Source organism: Crinia signifera, chromosome 7 (assembly GCF_055691185.1).
Source record: "Crinia signifera chromosome 7, ASM5569118v1, whole genome shotgun sequence".
Classification (NCBI taxonomy): domain Eukaryota; kingdom Metazoa; phylum Chordata; class Amphibia; order Anura; family Myobatrachidae; genus Crinia; species Crinia signifera.
Window position 1 is genome coordinate 120263756 of NC_139223.1, and position 20961 is coordinate 120284716.

Here is a 20961-nt window from a genome sequence, read left to right on the forward strand (position 1 = left end):
AGCGAGAGGGGGGTTAGGCAGAGAGAGAGAGAGAGAGGGGGGTTAGCCAGAGAGAGAGAGGGGGGTGACAGTGGGGTCAGGCAGAGAGGGATTGGGTGGGAGAGGGGTTAGGCAGAGAGAGAGGGGGGTCAGGCAAAGAGAGATGGGGTGAGAGGGGGGTCAGGCAAAGGTACCTTCCATGTCCTTGGGCTCGCTGAGCTGCTTTTTTTTTTTCTGATGGTGGTGCATGTTTCCGGGTCCTGCTCACTGCTTACAGGCTTAGATTTGGGCTGTGGTAGTGGCCACAGCAGGTCCTGCACAGCGGCTGCAGCCTGGCTCTCTTCCTCAGGTAATGGCAGATGAGCTGCTGGGGAAAGAGCTGAGGGGGGCGAGCGTCAGGGATATTGGTGCACTTAGGATGCCTATCGGGGCTCGGGGTAAGGCGCGATGGGGATGCTTCTCCCCGGGTCCTTCAATGGCTGCTGACAGGAGGCAGGGCTGATGCTCGCCGCACGGGGCTGACTAGGGGCTGCTTGTATGCTACGCTCAGGGATGGATCTATACTTTTCTTCGCACCCCGTCCCTGAGTGCCACTGGCTTGAGTATCCTGCCTGACTCCCGGCTCCTCATCACTGTTTTGGCTGGCAGCAACTAATCAAGTGGCAGGGAGGAGGATCAGGGAGGGGGATTGGGGTGTGGGTGAAGGGGGGCGCCATTGCATGGCGCCGTAAGGAAGGACACTGCCGGGCAGAACCTCGGGGGGCAATGGGGCCAGTGCCCCATTTAAGGCTTGCGCCCGGCGGCAGATTCCTCCATTGCCTCCCCGAGTTCTTCCACTGTATGAGGTCATGAAATCAAGGAGTGACAACTATGTGAGTCCAGACATAGCAAGGGCAGAGCTTATTTGATCTTTTCTTATGTATTCCAGTGGCATATTTAGTAATTTTGCACTTCCCTGCCAAAAACATTATGGTGCCTCTCCCCCATACATTTATTATAATTTATATACCTAAATGCTCATTGCCAGGGATTAAATTCTCATTGCCAGGGGTTTCATACTCATTACCAGAGGTTTCATGTTTGTTACCAGGGGTTTTATGCTTGTTTACAGGGGTTTCTTATTCATTGCTATTGGTTTTTTGCTTGCTCCCTTTGGGCTAGATGCTCGTTGCCAGGGGTTTACATGCTCCATGCCAGGGGGAATATATTTATATATTCCAAGGGCATTATTTAATGTATTTTTATGCTTAATGAGGATACATTGAAACATTGCAATAGGTTCTTGCCTGCAGTGTGATTCTTAATTTATTTTATAGTCCCATGTGCTGCTTGAAGTATGTGCTGCATTTTGGACTGTCACGACTGGGGATTTGGGACCCGGGAGTGGCCTTGGTGGCTAGCTGACAACCCAATGGAAACAGGACGGAGGCAAGTGGATACAAATGAGTAAAGTTTATTGCATAGAATTAACTGGTACAGGGGACATTTGAAAGTCTGTAAAAGTCTTTGGAAAGCTGAGAACTGATAACAGTTACTTGGAGGCACGTAGTAGAGGCACTGGAGCACAGGAGCTGGAAAGCACAGAGTAGGGCCACTGGAGTGCAGGTGCCGGAAGCACGGAGTTGGACCACTGGAGAGCAGGTGCCAGAAGCACGGTAGGCAGTGGTAAAGGTGGTTGCGGGTGCAGGTACTGAGGCACGCAGAGGCAGGTGGACACAGGTGCAGATGCTGGAGCGTGCGGGTGCAAGTGGTCACAGGTGCAGGTAACTCGGAAGAACAGGTGCAGAAAACTCGGAAGCACAGGTGCAGGTAACCCGGAAGCACAGGTGCAGGTAACCCGGAAGCACAGGTGCAGGTAACCCGGAAGCACAGGTGCAGGTAACCCGGAAGCACAGGTGCAGGTAACCCGGAACCACAGGTGCAGGTAACCCGGAAGCACAGGTGCAGGTAACCCGGAAGCACAGGTGCAGGTAACTCGGAAGCACAGGTGCAGGTAACTCGGAAGCACAGGTGCAGGTAACTCAGAAGCACAGGTGCAGGTAACTCAGAAGCACAGGTGCAGGTAACTCGGAATGCAGGAATGGAAGAACACTGGTGCAGATGAACACAGGTACAGGTAAGTCGGAAGCACAGGTGCAGGTAACTCAGAAGCACAGGTGCAGGTAACTTCGGAAGGCAGGAACGGATGAACACTGGCACAGATGAACACAGGTGCAGATAACTTGGAAGCACAGGTGCAGGTAACTGGAAGGCAGGAACGGATGAACACTGGCACAGATGAAGACACAAAGAAGGTTTTGTCAATCGCACAGGACCCTCATCAATGCTTGAGGAAAGAGTTTTGGACCCCCCAGAGATTTCAGTATACTCGATAATCCTTTAGGATAAACTATTGGGAGGTGTGCTACCACTGGACACAATATAGAATATGTACACAACAAGAAAGAAAAAGATGTGTCTCGGTGTGGTGCACCTTAAGTAATTCTCACACATAAAAATTAACTTTTATTATTATTGAGGTAAAAGACTAGCGAAATATAAAAACACACAAGACAACGACGACATAAATGAGGTGTGTTTAGCATTCTCTCCCCGTAAAAACCTGCAATTGATGTATATATAGAAGCCCATAACAAACACCCATAAGATATACATTATGATTAACTGTACATTAACTGTACATTATGAGAATTTGAGTACACTTACGTTCGGCCAGTCCGAGATCTGACCAATGAGAGAAGATATACACTATGCAGTAAGCCGTATGGTAGGCGGCAGCCGTCAATCGGGGAAAGTGGGAGTGAATGCATGACGCGCCTTTGCCGGGGAGGTACATAAGCAGCTGAGATGCGGCCAGTCGGGTTGGCCTTGAAAAAGCTAGTAGCGAAGCGTACGCCGGCTAGCGGTGACGCTCACTCTCATTCAGCAAATTAGAAATGTATATTTGATCTGTATTTTATTTAACGGGTACAACCAGGGGGATGCGGTGTTATGCTGTGTGATTGTCCATTATTATTAGACCAACGCAGCCTGAGCACGCTTGACTTATGCTGGACCATGTGTAGATAGAGTGTATATCCAATGACTCTGTCTGCGGTTACTGGTCCATAACACCTGTGCACACTAAGGAGGAATCACTCCTTGATAGGACTGCTCGGCATCTGCTTATATAGCAACATATAGCAATTGTAGCTAATTTATAAAAGCCGATACAGCTCTATCTAAAAAAACTGTTACTGTTTGAATAACTCAGAGAGAGAAACACACTAACCAATACTGATCTATGCGGATAGTTTTGGCCATATGCTCTGAATTTATAAAAATTAAAACCCAGTGCACTAGTGTGGACACCAAAAGTCGACACACAGTTTTTCACTTTGAACCAAACCTTACTACACAGATTCTCAGACTGATTATTTAAGTAAATTATAGACTTATGTGTACAATTGACACTACCATATGATATAACCCTTGCTAAGCAGGGTCCAATTTACCCAAGAAGGGAACGTATGGCAACAATAAAACACAACTGCAGTGGACATTGGTATAATAGCACAAACCCACCCAGCAGTATTGTATGATTCTAGGCACATTCACATCCCTAATAAAGTGCGGCTGCACATAGGGAATACGATATTAGTGTACCTAGAACCTGTAGGGGGAAGACACTGTTGTAGTATAACTCAGTGTGAGGACCTATGACAGGTGACTGAGCATCAGACTGACCTGAAATATTGCCCATTTATTTTGGCCGTGACCTATAAGAACGCATGTGTCAGATAGAATAATCGACACAGGTCAAAACATGATGCACCTGCCATAAATATGAAAATAACACCATGGTTATAATCTTATTGATTTAAACACTAAGTCTACCATATATGAGGACACCTCAAACAGTTGACACGTACCCCACACTGGAATCCGAATTGAACACCGATATATAGGATATTAATCCATTTGACGTGATATAAAATAGGTGTCGACGGAGAGTACCTGTTGACAGTGTATCATAAATTGTCATACAGAGCTGAGAGAGTGAGCCGCCGTTTTTTTAAACACACCTCATTTATGTCGTCGTTGTCTTGTGTGTTTTTATATTTCGCTAGTCTTTTACCTCAATAATAATAAAAGTTAATTTTTATGTGTGAGAATTACTTAAGGTGCACCACACCGAGACACATCTTTTTCTTTCTTGTTGTGTACATATTCTATATTGTGTCCAGTGGTAGCACACCTCCCAATAGTTTATCCTAAAGGATTATCGAGTATACTGAAATCTCTGGGGGGTCCAAAACTCTTTCCTCAAGCATTGATGAGGGTCCTGTGCGATTGACAAAACCTTCTTTGTGTCGACATATGCCTGTGTGAAGTAAATTCACTTCTTTAGTCAATCAGCACGGACAACAATATATCTAAATACTAATTATTATTGTATATTTCTATACTTGTTCCTACAACCCGACTAGTAGCATTTATTATAGTCTTAAGTAAGAGACTATTTGCTGTAATTAGCATCATGCTAAACCCCGAGACTTCAGCAAATGGGACTCCCCACTTCAGTCTCAGCAATGAATTAGACCAAAGACAAGCAAGTTTAAGAAAATGTAGAGAAACCATGCTGGAAAGAGACCTATCTCACTTTAATACAACACAAGAAGACTGGATGAATGATCTTCAACAATTAAAATTCATTCTTATAAAACAAACAAAAACATTTTGGAATAAAATGACATTCGAAAATTATATCAAGCAGAAAGTGACACCCAGGGGTTTGAGACCTAGGGTCTTCCCTTCTTTCGAATTGGCTACCCCAGCATTAAAATCTGAATGGGAAAAGGTCCTGACAACATGTTCTTTTGAACTAATAAACATCTTAGTGAAACATGATGAGTTCATGCTCAATCAATACACTACCGATATCACTTCTCTTAGTAACAAACTTAAACCGTTTGAAGGACTGGAACGATTCCAAAGGACATACCTTAAATTTAAAAGTGAGATAGAGAACCTCGAGAAAGAGGTAATCAGTAGGAAGAAAAACAAAATGCAGCGAGATAAAAATGACTTTCTCAGTGACAAAGTATACAGATGGAATAATATGAGAAAAAGACCCCCACCTACTAACTCCACGAACTACAGTAGCTCGGAATTAGAGTCATCGGGGAACGAGTCTGGGCCAGAAACTTCCGTTTCAGGTACCACACAGAGGAATTTTTTAGGGGCAAGCCCTGGTTACATCAGAGAGACGTTAGGCAGAGAAATGGCAGGACAAGGAGGGGGAAGAAGAAGGAAACGAGATGTGAGAGAGTGGAAAGAGGATTACAGGGAACGACGGAGATACCGGAATTAGGAGACTGTTTAAAAATCATTAATCTTACTGACCATATACTTACCAGCCCACAAATTGAAGTACTCCAGAAGGGTTTATCCTTTTCCCCTACAGGAACCTTTGACAGATTTACCTCCGAAAGAGATGTACACCTATTCGCACGCAAACTGCTCCTCAAAAAATTCTTTTGTAAAAGAGAAAGAAATGAGGATGAGAGCAATGCAGTATCTCATATGGAGGCACCAGATCCCACCCACTCAAATCCCCTTTTTGAATTATGGTACACTGAAGAAGAGAGACTAGCCTTACTCGCTCTGGAAGACCTCCAGAATGAAAATATCTCCAATACTCAGGAGGAAACAGAGACCTCAAGAGAAATGGATGGAGACATGACTCCTCTGAGGAAGAAATCCACTTTTTACCCCGACTTCTCCATATGCCCAGTTGTTAAAACATATGTAGACATGGTCAGCAAAGATCTAGACCAGCTACAGCGGAACAAATGCGTCTATCAATTCAAGAACAACTTGAGTAAAGAGGAACAGAAGGCTATACAGGATATAAGGAGGTGGAGTGACACTATAGTGAAGCCCTCGGACAAAGGGGCAACGTGGTCCTCTGGTCCAGAGATTCATATGTGAAGGAACTTGAGCGACAACTCGGAGACTCCACATGCTACAAGAAGCTCACTTTTAATCCCACAGATGATTTCCTGAGAGCATATACTAACATGCTGGAAGTAGCCTTCAAAAATGGTGTCCTTACCAAAAACCAACACGATTTCCTTTCGGTAAAGAATGTGCGTATCCCTACCCTGTATCTTTTACCGAAAGTCCATAAACATGACAAGGTCCCACCTGGGAGACCAATTGTCTCTGGCATAGGGGGTTTGACAGAAAAGGCCAGTGAATTTGTAGATCACTACCTACGCCAATATGTCACCACTCTGCCCTCCTATGTCAGGGACACAATGGACGTACTAAAAAAGATACAGGACGTCACCTTAAATAGGGATTCATGGCTTATCACGTGTGACGTTGAGAGCTTATATACAAGCATTCACCACCAATATGGCATCAACGCGGCACGCTACTTTCTCAGCATGGATCGTGAGAACAACCTCCATGACATCATTATTCAATTACTGAAATTCGTACTTGAACGAAATTACTTTGTCTGTAATGAAGGCTTCTACCTCCAGGTACGGGGGACCGCTATGGGGAGCACATGTGCCCCCACATACGCGAACCTGTACCTGGGGTGGTGGGAGCGAGAGGTAGTCTTTCACGAGGATAACGAGATATATACGAGCCATATTCTCTTATGGCTGCGATATATCGATGATCTCCTGATTATCTGGGAGGGTGACCCCGATATATTTGTAAAATTCATCAGGATCCTGAATACAAACGAACTGAACCTCCGTCTCACATTTGAAATGAGCAAGAAGGAAGTGAATTACCTAGATCTACATCTTGTTATAGAGGAAGATGGCACCATATCCTCATATCTATACAGGAAACAAACTGCCACCAATTCACTACTTCATTTTGGAAGTGCCCACTTTCCACCAGTACTTAAAGGGCTACCGAAAGGGGAATTCTTGCGGACTAAACGCAATTGCTCACAAGAAAATACTTTTACAAAAAGAGCTGATGAACTAAGCGGCCGCTTAAAAGAGAGAGGTTACAGTAATCGGGCCATTAAAACTGCTTATAAGGACACAAAGAAGATCAACAGAGAGTCATTACTTATCCCTGCAAAGAAGAAAACCAAACAGGATCAAAAAGTCAGGTATATAGGCACTTACTGCCAGGAGTGGCGTGAGATCCAGACAATCCTTAACCGACACATGGACATTTTGAAGACAGATCCAGATTTATCCACAATTGTAGGAAACAAAATTGATATCAGTTGGCGTAGGAGCAAAAATTTACGCGACATATTGGTCCATAGCCATCTGGAAAAAGTCAAGAGACCAGACAGGACTAAAATTGGCTCTTTCAAATGTGGAACATGCAAAATATGTACATACATGACCACTCAGAACTCCTACCAGGACAAATTTAACACCATCTGGAAAATTAAAGATCGTATCACCTGTGAGACAGCAGGGGTGATATATAACCTTCAATGCCCATGTAACAAGGAATACATCGGGAAAACTATTCGACCCCTGAAAAAGAGAATTATGGAGCATGTCAACAGTATAAAAAATGCACCCAAAGATAAAAAGGCAATGAAAACCTTGACCCCAGTGGCCCGTCATTTTTTCAAATATCACCAGAGCAGCCCAGTGGGTCTAAAAGCCTATGGGATGCTCAAGGTGAATTTGGGAATCAGAAGAGGTGATTTGGATAATGAATTATTGAAACAGGAGACTAGACTTATATTCTTATTAGACACCATGTCCCCCAGAGGACTGAATGAGGAGAATAAATATACAGCTTTCCTCTGAATTCCTCAAAATCTTCAAACATCCAATACCCTCCTTGACATCATAGTTCCAGGCAGCATACTCTTGAATTTAAACCAATATTGTCAGTAAATTCATCTAAATCTATAGAGAGATTTTTTCTTCCCCTTTTTCTCAATAATTACCCCCCCCCCCCTCATTTTTTATCATGCACTCAATATGCATTCATTATCACTCAAAAGAGATAGTAAGCTCCTTATTTTAGACATCACTATGTTTCTTTTCACACCTACACTCAATTTTGTTGTATGCACACATTTTAATTTTTAATTTAATTTTGCACCAGTGATTTAGTAAGGAGACTCGACTGTCTCAATATCACTTATATCCATTAAATAAGACACTAAGACACCAATCTTGTATCGACACTGGCATTTCTAGTGCCACACTTTATTTCACTTTATTTCACTTCATATAGATATAGATATTATAAGGGACACTTATATTCAAGAATTATCAATGTATAAAAACCAATATACACTGCCAGAACAAGAGAGGGCAGCATGCATATCTTCAAAAACACACCAGCATTGGCAGTGGAGATCTCGTGTTAGTGAAAGATACCAATATCCCTTCCGTTTATGATCTTCCCCTGTTGAAACTGCTTTCACTTAAAATAATTCGAAACATATCAACCAAGATTGATCTATGCAGATAAGAATAATAGATTTTTGTCATATGCTCTGCATCGAGAGAAACGGGTAAAAAAGACCCAGTGCACAAGTGTGGACATTGAAGTCGACGCAGGATGTGTCACTTCAAAATAACACTTATTATATGGATCCCCGGATTCATCCAGCCAAATCTTACAATGTATACTCACAAAAAGACTGATGCTTGCATATACGTCTATAAAGAGTTCTCCCCTAAGAATTTCCCCTTTATGTGTGGATGCTATAACACGCACATATGAAGAATCTCGATCACTGACTCCTCTCAAAACGGGTGACACTCTGCTAATTATGGAGCATTCTCTCCCCGTAAAAACCTGCAATTGATGTATATATAGAAGCCCATAACAAACACCCATAAGATATACATTATGATTAACTGTACATTAACTGTACATTATGAGAATTTGAGTACACTTACGTTCGGCCAGTCCGAGATCTGACCAATGAGAGAAGATATACACTATGCAGTAAGCCGTATGGTAGGCGGCAGCCGTCAATCGGGGAAAGTGGGAGTGAATGCATGACGCGCCTTTGCCGGGGAGGTACATAAGCAGCTGAGATGCGGCCAGTCGGGTTGGCCTTGAAAAAGCTAGTAGCGAAGCGTACGCCGGCTAGCGGTGACGCTCACTCTCATTCAGCAAATTAGAAATGTATATTTGATCTGTATTTTATTTAACGGGTACAACCAGGGGGATGCGGTGTTATGCTGTGTGATTGTCCATTATTATTAGACCAACGCAGCCTGAGCACGCTTGACTTATGCTGGACCATGTGTAGATAGAGTGTATATCCAATGACTCTGTCTGCGGTTACTGGTCCATAACACCTGTGCACACTAAGGAGGAATCACTCCTTGATAGGACTGCTCGGCATCTGCTTATATAGCAACATATAGCAATTGTAGCTAATTTATAAAAGCCGATACAGCTCTATCTAAAAAAACTGTTACTGTTTGAATAACTCAGAGAGAGAAACACACTAACCAATACTGATCTATGCGGATAGTTTTGGCCATATGCTCTGAATTTATAAAAATTAAAACCCAGTGCACTAGTGTGGACACCAAAAGTCGACACACAGTTTTTCACTTTGAACCAACACTTACTACACAGATTCTCAGACTGATTATTTAAGTAAATTATAGACTTATGTGTACAATTGACACTACCATATGATATAACCCTTGCTAAGCAGGGTCCAATTTACCCAAGAAGGGAACGTATGGCAACAATAAAACACAACTGCAGTGGACATTGGTATAATAGCACAAACCCACCCAGCAGTATTGTATGATTCTAGGCACATTCACATCCCTAATAAAGTGCGGCTGCACATAGGGAATACGATATTAGTGTACCTAGAACCTGTAGGGGGAAGACACTGTTGTAGTATAACTCAGTGTGAGGACCTATGACAGGTGACTGAGCATCAGACTGACCTGAAATATTGCCCATTTATTTTGGCCGTGACCTATAAGAACGCATGTGTCAGATAGAATAATCGACACAGGTCAAAACATGATGCACCTGCCATAAATATGAAAATAACACCATGGTTATAATCTTATTGATTTAAACACTAAGTCTACCATATATGAGGACACCTCAAACAGTTGACACGTACCCCACACTGGAATCCGAATTGAACACCGATATATAGGATATTAATCCATTTGACGTGATATAAAATAGGTGTCGACGGAGAGTACCTGTTGACAGTGTATCATAAATTGTCATACAGAGCTGAGAGAGTGAGCCGCCGTTTTTTTAAACACACCTCATTTATGTCGTCGTTGTCTTGTGTGTTTTTATATTTCGCTAGTCTTTTACCTCAATAATAATAAAAGTTAATTTTTATGTGTGAGAATTACTTAAGGTGCACCACACCGAGACACATCTTTTTCTTTCTTGTTGTGTACTGGCACAGATGAACACAGGTGCAGATAACTTGGAAGCACAGGTGCAGGTAACTGGAAGCACAGCTGCAGGCGACTCGGGAACACAGGTGCTGGGACAGGAAGCAGGTACTGGATACAGGTACAGGGTAACACTGGTGCAGGTACTTGTAATGCAGAAACAGGTGAACACTGGTGCAGGGTCTTGAAGGCACACAGGTGTAGGAACGCTGGTGCAGGGTTTTGGAGGCACACAGGTGTAGGAACGCTGGTGCAGGGTGTTGGAAGCACACAGGTGTAGGAATGCTGGTGCTGGTACTTGGAGACACACAGGTGTAGGAATGCTGGTGTAGGGTCTTGGAAGCTCACAGGTGTAGGAATGCTGGTGCAGATTCTTGGAGACACACAGGTGTAGAAATGCTGGTGCAGGGTCTTGGAAGCAGGATACAATGCTGGGTAACTGGAATACCACAGAGCTTAAGCAGGAACACAAGCTGAAGCTTCCTCCCGTTATTGACAACAATGCAAAAGCAAAGTGTCTATGCAGGGCTGGGAGGATAACCCCTCAGAGCAGCACTGATTGGCCATCCGGGTGATTGGGAATGGCCACACCTGGAACAGTCTCTGGATGAGGCCAACAGGGAATTTGTATCTTTCAAGTGGTAACCACAGAGTTAATGGCTGAATCAGAATCACCCAGGTGCTCATTACAAGCAAATACTCAGATCTTGCTGCAGCAGGCTGAGAAACAAGACTGACAGGCAGGTAAGACAGGACAAACACACTGAGTTCTGGCAGGATTGTGACATGGACTTCTGGTCGGGGAGGACCTATAGCTGGCACCGGGAAAGCTGTATCTATTGTAGAGTGCTTTGCCGAATGTTCCGATATATATATATATATATATATATATATATATAAAACTACCAGGATACTGTAACTTAATGGTAGCGTTATACTGTACACAGTAGGAGCTCTAGCATCTATTCACCCAGTTACCTGTACAGTAGGACCTCTAGCATCTGTCTCCTCCAAGGCAGTGGTCATGTTTTAAGGGATGTTTTCAGCAGGTTCCTTATGGATGGCCAAACCTAGAGACAATGCGCCACCACAAGTGCCAGCTCCCCCAAGCCACCGGTTGGGCTGCAGTGCCATTGTTATGCCAATGTTGTAATCACAATAAATATTGGTACTTATGTATTATCTGGGCTCCCATGTTAAATGCACCCCATTTTTTCATTCCCCTACTATCCAACTACGCATGGAGTTGATTTTATATAGTGTGGCGAGCGCAGCGTGCCACTGTGCCCGAAGCGTGGCGAGCGCAGCGAGCCCTGCGAGGGGACGCGGTCTCATAAGAAATAAGGGAGCCCAGATATTACATAAGTACCTAAATATTCTGCCTATTATACAGTATGTATCTATAACCCTTTAGTCTGCCATCACCTTCGGAGAAAAAGTGTCCACAGTCCCCAAGTGACTTCAGTATGATTATGCAGTGTCTGCATCACAAACTATCACTCATTTTCCTTAATAATGACGATATTTGCTCAGATGGCGCATACATCGAAAGCACTGCACTGGCATCCCACAGTGTGTGTGGGAAAAAGATTTTTATACAGGTAAACCGCGCCAAACCTGGCTGCTGCACCGTGCACACCCCTGGGAATACCAACCCCACCTCTAATACAACCAAAAAACAAAGAGGGTGTGCAATGATGCGCTGTCAGACAATGAGGTAGATGTTTTTCTCCTCCTTCCTTGAACAGAACGTGATCCCCAGGATATAGGCTCCAAAAACAGAAGATATAGGAGAAATGAATAACTTCGAACGTCAAATCAATGTTAAACTCTCAGTATTTTAATACTGTACTGACCTGAAAACCAGGCCCTATGAGCCCATAAAGGTATCTTTGTTATACACCAGACAGTCACTTCCCCATGAGAATAAAGGCTCACCTTTTAGTAGTGCCCTATGTGCATACAAAGGTTTCTTTTTTGGCTCCTGGGTCCTCTGTATATGTAAGAATCTCACTCCAAAACCGGTTCCACAAACGGTAATACACAATTTTATTCCAGAGTCCAGCAAAAGAAAGTACAATACAATAAAAAGATTAAAAATGGCTTCACAAATGCCTATTCGTCTTAGCTCCTTCTTCCTATATCCCTTGCCCGGGTACAGAGGTGAACAGGAATCCCAATCAGATGGCAAAAAATGGGTGAAGAAGAAAAAACCAAGGCACTGAACAGCCTCTTCCACAGCACCGAAGCGTTTCGGACCAAACTGGTCCTTTGTATTATGTCCCCAAGTAAATGTGATACTTTTAGACGTTCCGGAGTAATCCGGTTTTGGTTTTTTGTATAACTTTATTAGTGTGTTTGCAGGATAGTGTTATGTCAGCACTGCCATTTGGGTCTTGTGTGGTCTGCAGTGCCTCTGGTTACTCAGAGGTGCTGCTGTTATTATTTGCATCCTGCAGTACCTCTGTGTGACCAGAGGTGCTGCTGTTTGGCCCTGCATGCAGGGTTGTGGTTTCTGAGGACAGTCCCAGCTGGTGTAATCAGCTGGGCTGGGCTGTTCTCGGAGTGCCATCCCCAGCTGCAGCACATGTGAATAATTGTGGGTTTGTCTCTATGTGCTGCAGCCATTGGTCTGGGCTGCCTTTAAAAGAAGCATTGGCCCTGAGCTCAGGGCCTTTGATAGTTCTCTGTTAGTTCTCTGTTTGTTAGCTTCCTGTTAGTTTGCTGAGAGCTTTCTTATGCCATGTCCTGTATCCTGAGTCCTGTATCCTGAGTCCTGTAATCGTGTTTTTGTCCTGTATCCTGAGTCCTGTATCCTGAGTCCTGTAATCATGTTTTTGTCCTGTATCCTGAGTCCTGTAATCGTGTTTTTGCATCTGTTCCTGTTATTGTATCCTATACCGTGTACCTGTTCCTGATCTACGATAAAGCAGTGAGTTTCATCCATCCTGCCTCTGTCTGTCTGTGCCTCCAGCAATTATACCTATCGTGCTGTCCAAAGGGACTCCTAACATTATCAAAGGCCATACCGAATTGCTGGAGGGGGAACAGTGTAACTTTTGCCCTATCTTGTTATGGAGCCTGTTAACCGCAATCAAGTCCTGGCAGATCAGATCAGGGCCTTGACTTGTGTTCTGTCAGACTTGTGTCGGAAGGTGCAGCCCCACAAAGCGGTGTCCGATGTGCACTTCCCTGAAACTGCATCCGATGTTTTGGCCGCAGGAGGGGTGACCGAGGCCGCAGCCAGCGGCGGGTCCCCAGGAGGGGTGTCCGATGCCGCAGCCAATGGCATGTACCCAAGAGGAGTGGCCGATGCCTCAGCCGATGGCGTGTCTCCAGGAGGAGTGGCCGATGCCTCAGCCGATGGTGTGTTCCCAGGAGAGGTGGCCGATGTCATAGCCGATGGCGTGTATCCCAGAGGGTCCGATGTCCCGGTCTCCGCCAGAGGGTCCGATGTCCCGGTCTCCGCCAGAGGGTCCGATGTCCCGGTCTCCGCCAGAGGTTCCGATGTCCCGGTCTCCGCCAGAGGTTCCGATGTCCCGGTCTCCGCCAGAGGGTCCGATGTCCCGGTCTCCGCCAGAGGGTCCGATGTCCCGGTCTCCGCCAGAGGGTCCGATGTCCCGGTCTCCGCCAAGGAGCCCGATGGTCCGGTCCCCGCCAAGGAGCCCGATGGTCCGGTCCCCGCCAAGGAGCCCGATGATCCGGTCCCCGCCAAGGAGCCCGATGATCCGGTCCCCGCCAAGGAGCCCGATGATCCGGTCCCCGCCAAGGAGCCCGATGATCCGGTCCCCGCCAAGGAGCCCGATGTTCTAGCCCCAGGAGGGGGTTCCGTCTGTCTAGCCCCAGGAGGGGGTTCCGTCTGTCTAGCCCCAGGAGGGGGTTCCGTCTGTCTAGCCCCAGGAGGGGGTTCCGTCTGTCTAGACCCAGGAGGGGGTCCTATCCAGCCCCAGGAGGGGGTTGCTGTTGCCTCCGCGGCCTCCGGGCCTGAGTCTGTTGCCTCCGCGGCCTCCGGGCCTGAGTCTGTTGCCTCCGCGGCCTCCGGGCCTGAGTCTGTTGCCTCCGCGGCCTCCGGGCCTGAGTCTGTTGCCTCCGCGGCCTCCGGGCCTGAGTCTGTTGCCTCCGCGGCCTCCGGGCCTGAGTCTGTTGCCTCCGAGGCCTCCGGGCCTGAGTCTGTTGCCTCCGCGGCCTCCGGGCCTGAGTCTGTTGCCTCCGCGGCCTCCGGGCCTGAGTCTGTTGCCTCCGCGGCCTTCGGGCCTGAGTCTGTTGCCTCCGCGGCCTCCGGGCCTGAGTCTGTTGCCTCCGCGGCCCCCGGGCCTGAGTCTGTTGCCTCCGCGGCCCCCGGGCCTGAGTTTGTTGCCTCCGCGGCCCCCGGGCCTGAGTCTGTTGCCTCCGCGGCCCCCGGGCCTGAGTCTGTTGCCTCCGTGGCCTCCGGGCATGAATCTGTTGCCTCCGCGGCCTCCGGGCCTGAGTCCGTTAATGCCCATGTCATTGAGCATAAGTTGAGAGCCGCCGTGTCGGCTGTCAGTCGCAATGTTCTTTCTTTTAGTGCACTAACGCCTGCCATGCCAGAGGTCCGTGAGGGTCCAACTGATGTGCCAGAGGTCCGTGATGGTCCAGCCCCAGAAGGGGGTCCTTGCATCATAGACCCAGGAGGGGTTCTTTCTGCCCTTGCCTACGGGCATGAGGTCCCGTCTGTCTGGAGAGCCGTCACGGTGGCAGTCATTCCGGGAAAAAAAAAATTTCCGAACGGAACAAGATCTTGCCAGTGTCTGTCATTGCGGAGGTCCTGTCTACATACATGTCCTTGTCGTTCTCAAAGAGACTGTCGTTCTCAAAGAGACTGTTGCTATTCCCGTTAAAAGAGGCATCAGCGTGAACTTTCCTAAAGGCGTCTGGAATCCGCCTTCTCAAGGGGGGCATTATGTTATGTCAGCACTGCCATTTGGGTCTTGTGTGGTCTGCAGTGCCTCTGGTTACTCAGAGGTGCTGCTGTTATTATTTGCATCCTGCAGTACCTCTGTGTGGCCAGAGGTGCTGCTGTTTGGCCCTGCATGCAGGGTTGTGGTTTCTGAGGACAGTCCCAGCTGGTGTAATCAGCTGGGCTGGGCTGTTCTCGGAGTGCCATCCCCAGCTGCAGCACATGTGAATAATTGTGGGTTTGTCTCTATGTGCTGCAGCCATTGGTCTGGGCTGCCTTTAAAAGAGGCATTGGCCCTGAGCTCAGGGCCTTTGATAGTTCTCTGTTAGTTCTCTGTTTGTTCTCTGTTTGTTAGCTTCCTGTTAGTTTGCTGAGAGCTTTCTTATGCCATGTCCTGTGTCCTGAGTCCTGTATCCTGAGTCCTGTAATCGTGTTTTTGTCCTGTATCCTGAGTCCTGTATCCTGAGTCCTGTAATCGTGTTTTTGTCCTGTATCCTGAGTCCTGTAATCGTGTTTTTGCATCTGTTCCTGTTATTGTATCCTATACCGTGTACCTGTTCCTGATCTACGATAAAGCAGTGAGTTCCATCCATCCTGCCTCTGTCTGTCTGTGCCTCCAGCAATTATACCTATCGTGCTGTCCAAAGGGACTCCTAACAGATAGGTATAAATACTGGTCCTAGGCTATTCACTCCACACCTTGAAAAAGGACCAGTTTGGTCCGAAACGCGTCAGTGCTGTGGAGGAGGCTGTTCAGTGCCTTGGTTTTTTCTTCTTCACCCATTTTTTGCCATCTGATTGGGATTCCTGTTCACCTCTGTACCCGGAAAAGTGATATAGGAAGAAGGAGCTAAGACGAATAGGCATCTGTGAAGCCATTTTTAATCTTTTTATTGTATTGTACTTTCTTTTGCTGGACTCTGGAATAAAATTGTGTATTACCGTTTGTGGAACCGGTTTTGGAGTGAGATTCTTACATATCCAGAGGACCCAGGAGCCAAAAAAGAAACCTTTGTATGCACATAGGGCACTACTAAAAGGTGAGCCTTTATTCTCATGGGGAAGTGACTGTCTGGTGTATAACAAAGATACCTTTATGGGCTCATAGGGCCTGGTTTTCAGGTCAGTACAGTATTAAAATACTGAGAGTTTAACATTGATTTGACGTTCGAAGTTATTCATTTCTCCTATATCTTCTGTTTTTGGAGCCTATATCCTGGGGATCACGTTCTGCCCAAGGAAGGAGGAGAAAAACAGCTACCTCATTGTCTGACAGTGCATCATTGCACACCCACAGTGTGTGTGTTCAGAGGCACAGTAGCAATTGACATGCGCAGTCTCAGAAATATCAGAATCAGAATCAACTTTATTGGCCAGGTATACTTGCGTATACTAGGAATTTGATTTGGATTGCTGTGCAACAGCCATTTAGGTAACATTTAAACAGTGACAATACATATATATACATAACACATACAGGTATATTCTCAATGTGCCCTGGGGATTGTAGATGCAGGGAACATATATTCAATGAGCTGGACAGAGCCTAGGCAGCCATCAGTGGCGCCACTGGTCATTGCAACAGCCAGGTAGGTAACAATATAAGCAGAGACAGTACAGTTATCACACAGTGAACACCTACCCGCCGAGCTGCAGAGCGCCTAGGCAGCCAACAACCGCGCCACTGGTCATTGAAAACAGCCAGGTAGGTAACAGTTAAGCAGGGACAGTACAGTTTTAGGTTGCTATGCAGTGTGCAAGACAGGGGAGACACAGGGGTACATATGGCTGAGTGGCACATTTCCTAGGCAGCCATTTGCACTTTTCTTACATAGCTGGCACACCCTGCCAGCTTGTTGCTGTCAGGGTGTGCAACCAGTGATGGTACAGCATACAGGCTTTGCATAAAGTGGGGGTGGAGGTACAGTACATGGTACAAATCATGGTAAAGAAACAGTTAACAAAAAAAGTAATACATAGCTTTCATCAGCTAGAGGCTGGGAGAGATGGTAATTGGTGAAAAATAAATATAAAATGATGCAATGTACGGGTGTAAGTTCAAATATGCTGGTAATGCGGCCATAACGCGGGTGCGATGGGTGGGCAGCTGACATCAGCAGATGCACCAGAAAGAGACTCTATCCTATCCCTTACTGGGAGAACCGGGTTATCATACCTGTGAATATCCCACCATAATTGGTGTCACGTAGGATTATTTTTTCACGCTTACATATATTTTACAAGTTAAACCGTGATATACTGGGAGACGATTACCCAGTTCAGACATAGAGATTCTGGCATTTGAAGAGATTGGCATCAGCATTTACACTACCAATCCAATGCACAGAGCCACCAGTCTGAAACACTGCTGAACGTCACATATTATATTTGTCAATAAAGATTCAATTAGAGCAATTCCTGCCCGCCACCTTCGTTTTATGTGTGTCATCCCTACCGTATATGTTTATGAATGTATTTTTAAAACTTTTCGCAGCCTTTTAACAAATAAACAATAAAGGTTAATTTTTAAACTGACTATTATTCAAGGTGCACCCACCCAAAGGACACTCTTTTTTCTTTTTTTTGCCTGCTACATCTGTACCTGCCTATGAAAATGTTGCTATTGAGTGAAGCCATAAAATACATTAAAAGGAGAATAATCAATTTGTCTGTGTATATACAGTATACATACATATATATATATATATATGTATATATATATATGTATATATATATATATGTATATATATATATATGTATATATATATATATATATATGTATATATATATGTATATATATATATATATATATATGTATATATATATATATGTATATATATATATATGTATATATATATATATGTATATATATACATATGTATATATATATATATATATATATATATATATATATATATATATATATATGCAATAAGATCGCACTCCATGCAAAAAATATTCAACCGCTGGGGTGACGTCCAGAACTTTCCTTACAAGAAACAAAGTCCATGTATATAAAGACCAAAAAGACACACTCTCCAGACTGTTTGATGCAAAATAAAAAGCTGTGTATTTGTATTCACATAGACATCAATGTAAAAAGAAGGGTACTCAACGTTAGCGTTTCAGTCCATAAAGGACCTTCCTCAGGAGTTAGGCAACAAGGGCATCCATTTGGGGTGAAGCACAGCGTGGACCACACAGCAGGTTCCTACAGCAAGGAGCCACTGTTGGTCCTGTGATATATATACCCCCCCCAGGCATGTCAAAAGGGCGCCAACCAAATCAATCAATGTGTGCAGTAACTTACTTCCGCGTTACACGCTGGAATGCATATGACATCACTTCCGGTTTTGTGGTGCCACAAAAAACGAATGTAAATAAATGAATAACAATCAAAAAGATGTCACTATGTGCATATTGGCAGTATATAGCTAAGCGCTAGGCAGCTGAGCATGCTGCACCTAGCAGACAAGTGTGTCTGTGTGTAGTGCTAGCGGAGACAGGAAGTGTTGGGGGCGTCATTAGGAGACGGACCTGGGACCCTAATGTAAACAATGCAGTCAGCGGGGAACAAAGGACCTGGAATAAAGGTTCCTGTTGCTGAAATGAATGAAATGGCTAATGAGCCTAGCGCTGGATAGACAGCAATGGGCTGGGGCATCAATACATGACACACCAAGGACTCTAATGTAATAAATCCGGTCCTGGTGAAAAGATGACCTAACATAAGGTTCCTACAAGTGACTAATGTATAATGAGGCTGTTAAGCCCAGCGCCAGATCTGACAGCCACAGGGGGGCACATAAATACACAGACAAGGACATAGACAATCAATACATCAATATATATACAATAGAAAAAATGTACTAAGCATAAATGCATGAACAAGATATAGTACACTGAAAAATGTACAAAGACAAAAATAAGAAAAATAGGACAAAAAAGAGGTTATAGGTGAGTTGCACAGTCCAGAGCACCACCATATAGGACATGCTAAAAATATGAAAAAATATGAAAAAATATATAAAAAATGTATATACAGGTTGAAGACATAAACCACTGCTCACGATATCAACACCGTGATGTGAGAAACTGTTGAATTAGGGGAGGAGCCAAAAAATTAGAGAAGTCATGATCGGTTAGTAACATTGTCATGTCAGGTCACTGGAGCTTGAAAATTCAAGCTCGGGAGATGGTGTCCGATAAAAGGCTTTACCTGAGAAAAATAGTTAGTGGATTGTGTTCGTTTAGACCAAACGGGGCCACAGTATTTAGTCGGTGGATCCATTTAGATTCACATTTTTTAAGGATGAGGGCTCTATCGCCGCCCCTAGGGGGTGGTGGTACCCAATCAATAATTCTGCATTTAATCGACACCACTTGGTGTTTGTGTAGCAGACAATGTTGTGCGACGGGCTTGTCGGAGCTGCCCTTGGCGTGTGCCTTGTTGATGGGGCTCCTGTGGTTCGCCATTCGCTCGCGAAAGGAACAGGCGGTAAGGCCCACATAGGTCAAGCCGCATGGGCAATGGAGCAAATAGATGATGTGATCCATCAAACAGTGCAATTTGTAGTGGATCTTAATGGAAATCCCGCTGTGTGGGTGTGGGAAGCTGGCTCCTGGAATCATGGAATTGCACGTTGTGCATCCAGCACATTTGAAACAGCCCGGTCTACGGGTATGTAGCCAGGTAGTGTCGCCAGTAGAGGTCTGACCCTTGTGTTTCAGTAGTTGATTCAAATTTCTACCCCTGCGGTATGCCACGGTTGGCCGGTCAGGTATCGCCTTGTGTAAAATCGGATCGGTTGCTACAACTGGCCAATGTTGACGGATGGCTCTAGAGATAGTTGTAGACTTCTCATCAAATTGGGTGACGTAAATATTAGTGGGCCCACTTTTCGTGGTCGGATTGCTAAACTTGGCGCGAGATTTCTTCAGACATTCGTCCAATAGCTTCTTATGGTACCCCCTAGCAAGAAATCTGTCCTGCATTTCAAGCAGTTGTGCTTCCATTCGTGTAGGGCAGGTATTATTACGGAGAACCCGCATGAATTGAGATATGGGGAGACTGTCCTTCAATCCGGGGGGGTGGTTGCTTGTAGCAAAAAGCAAGGAGTTGCGATCCGTATGTTTGCGGTACAAGGTACTGCCAAGTTTGTTCTCACTTTTAAAAATGGTAACGTCCAGAAAATTTATGGACTGGGGATTGACTTGTCCTGTAAATCTAATGGTGGTGGGTAGACTGTTAAGCTCACTAAGCATCTCATCAAACTCACTGGAGGTGCCATTCCACAAAATAAAAATATCATCAATAAAACGCTTGAAATAAACAATAAATTGACCATAATGGGGAAGGATATATTTCTGTTCATAGGCATGCATGAAAGTGTTAGCATATGATGGCGCTACGTTGGAGCCCATCGCGGTCCCCACCCGCTGGATATAATATTGGTTGTTGAACATAAAGTGGTTGTGGGTCAATATAAGTTCTAATAATTCAACCACAAACTCAACGGGGGGATCGCGGTGGGCTCCAACGCAGAGCAAATCACGTATGGCCATACAGCCCTCGTCATGAGGAATGACGGTATAAAGGGCACACACGTCAAGTGTGGCCAATAATGTATCAGGGCCTATGTCGGGTATCAGATTAAGTTTTTCCAA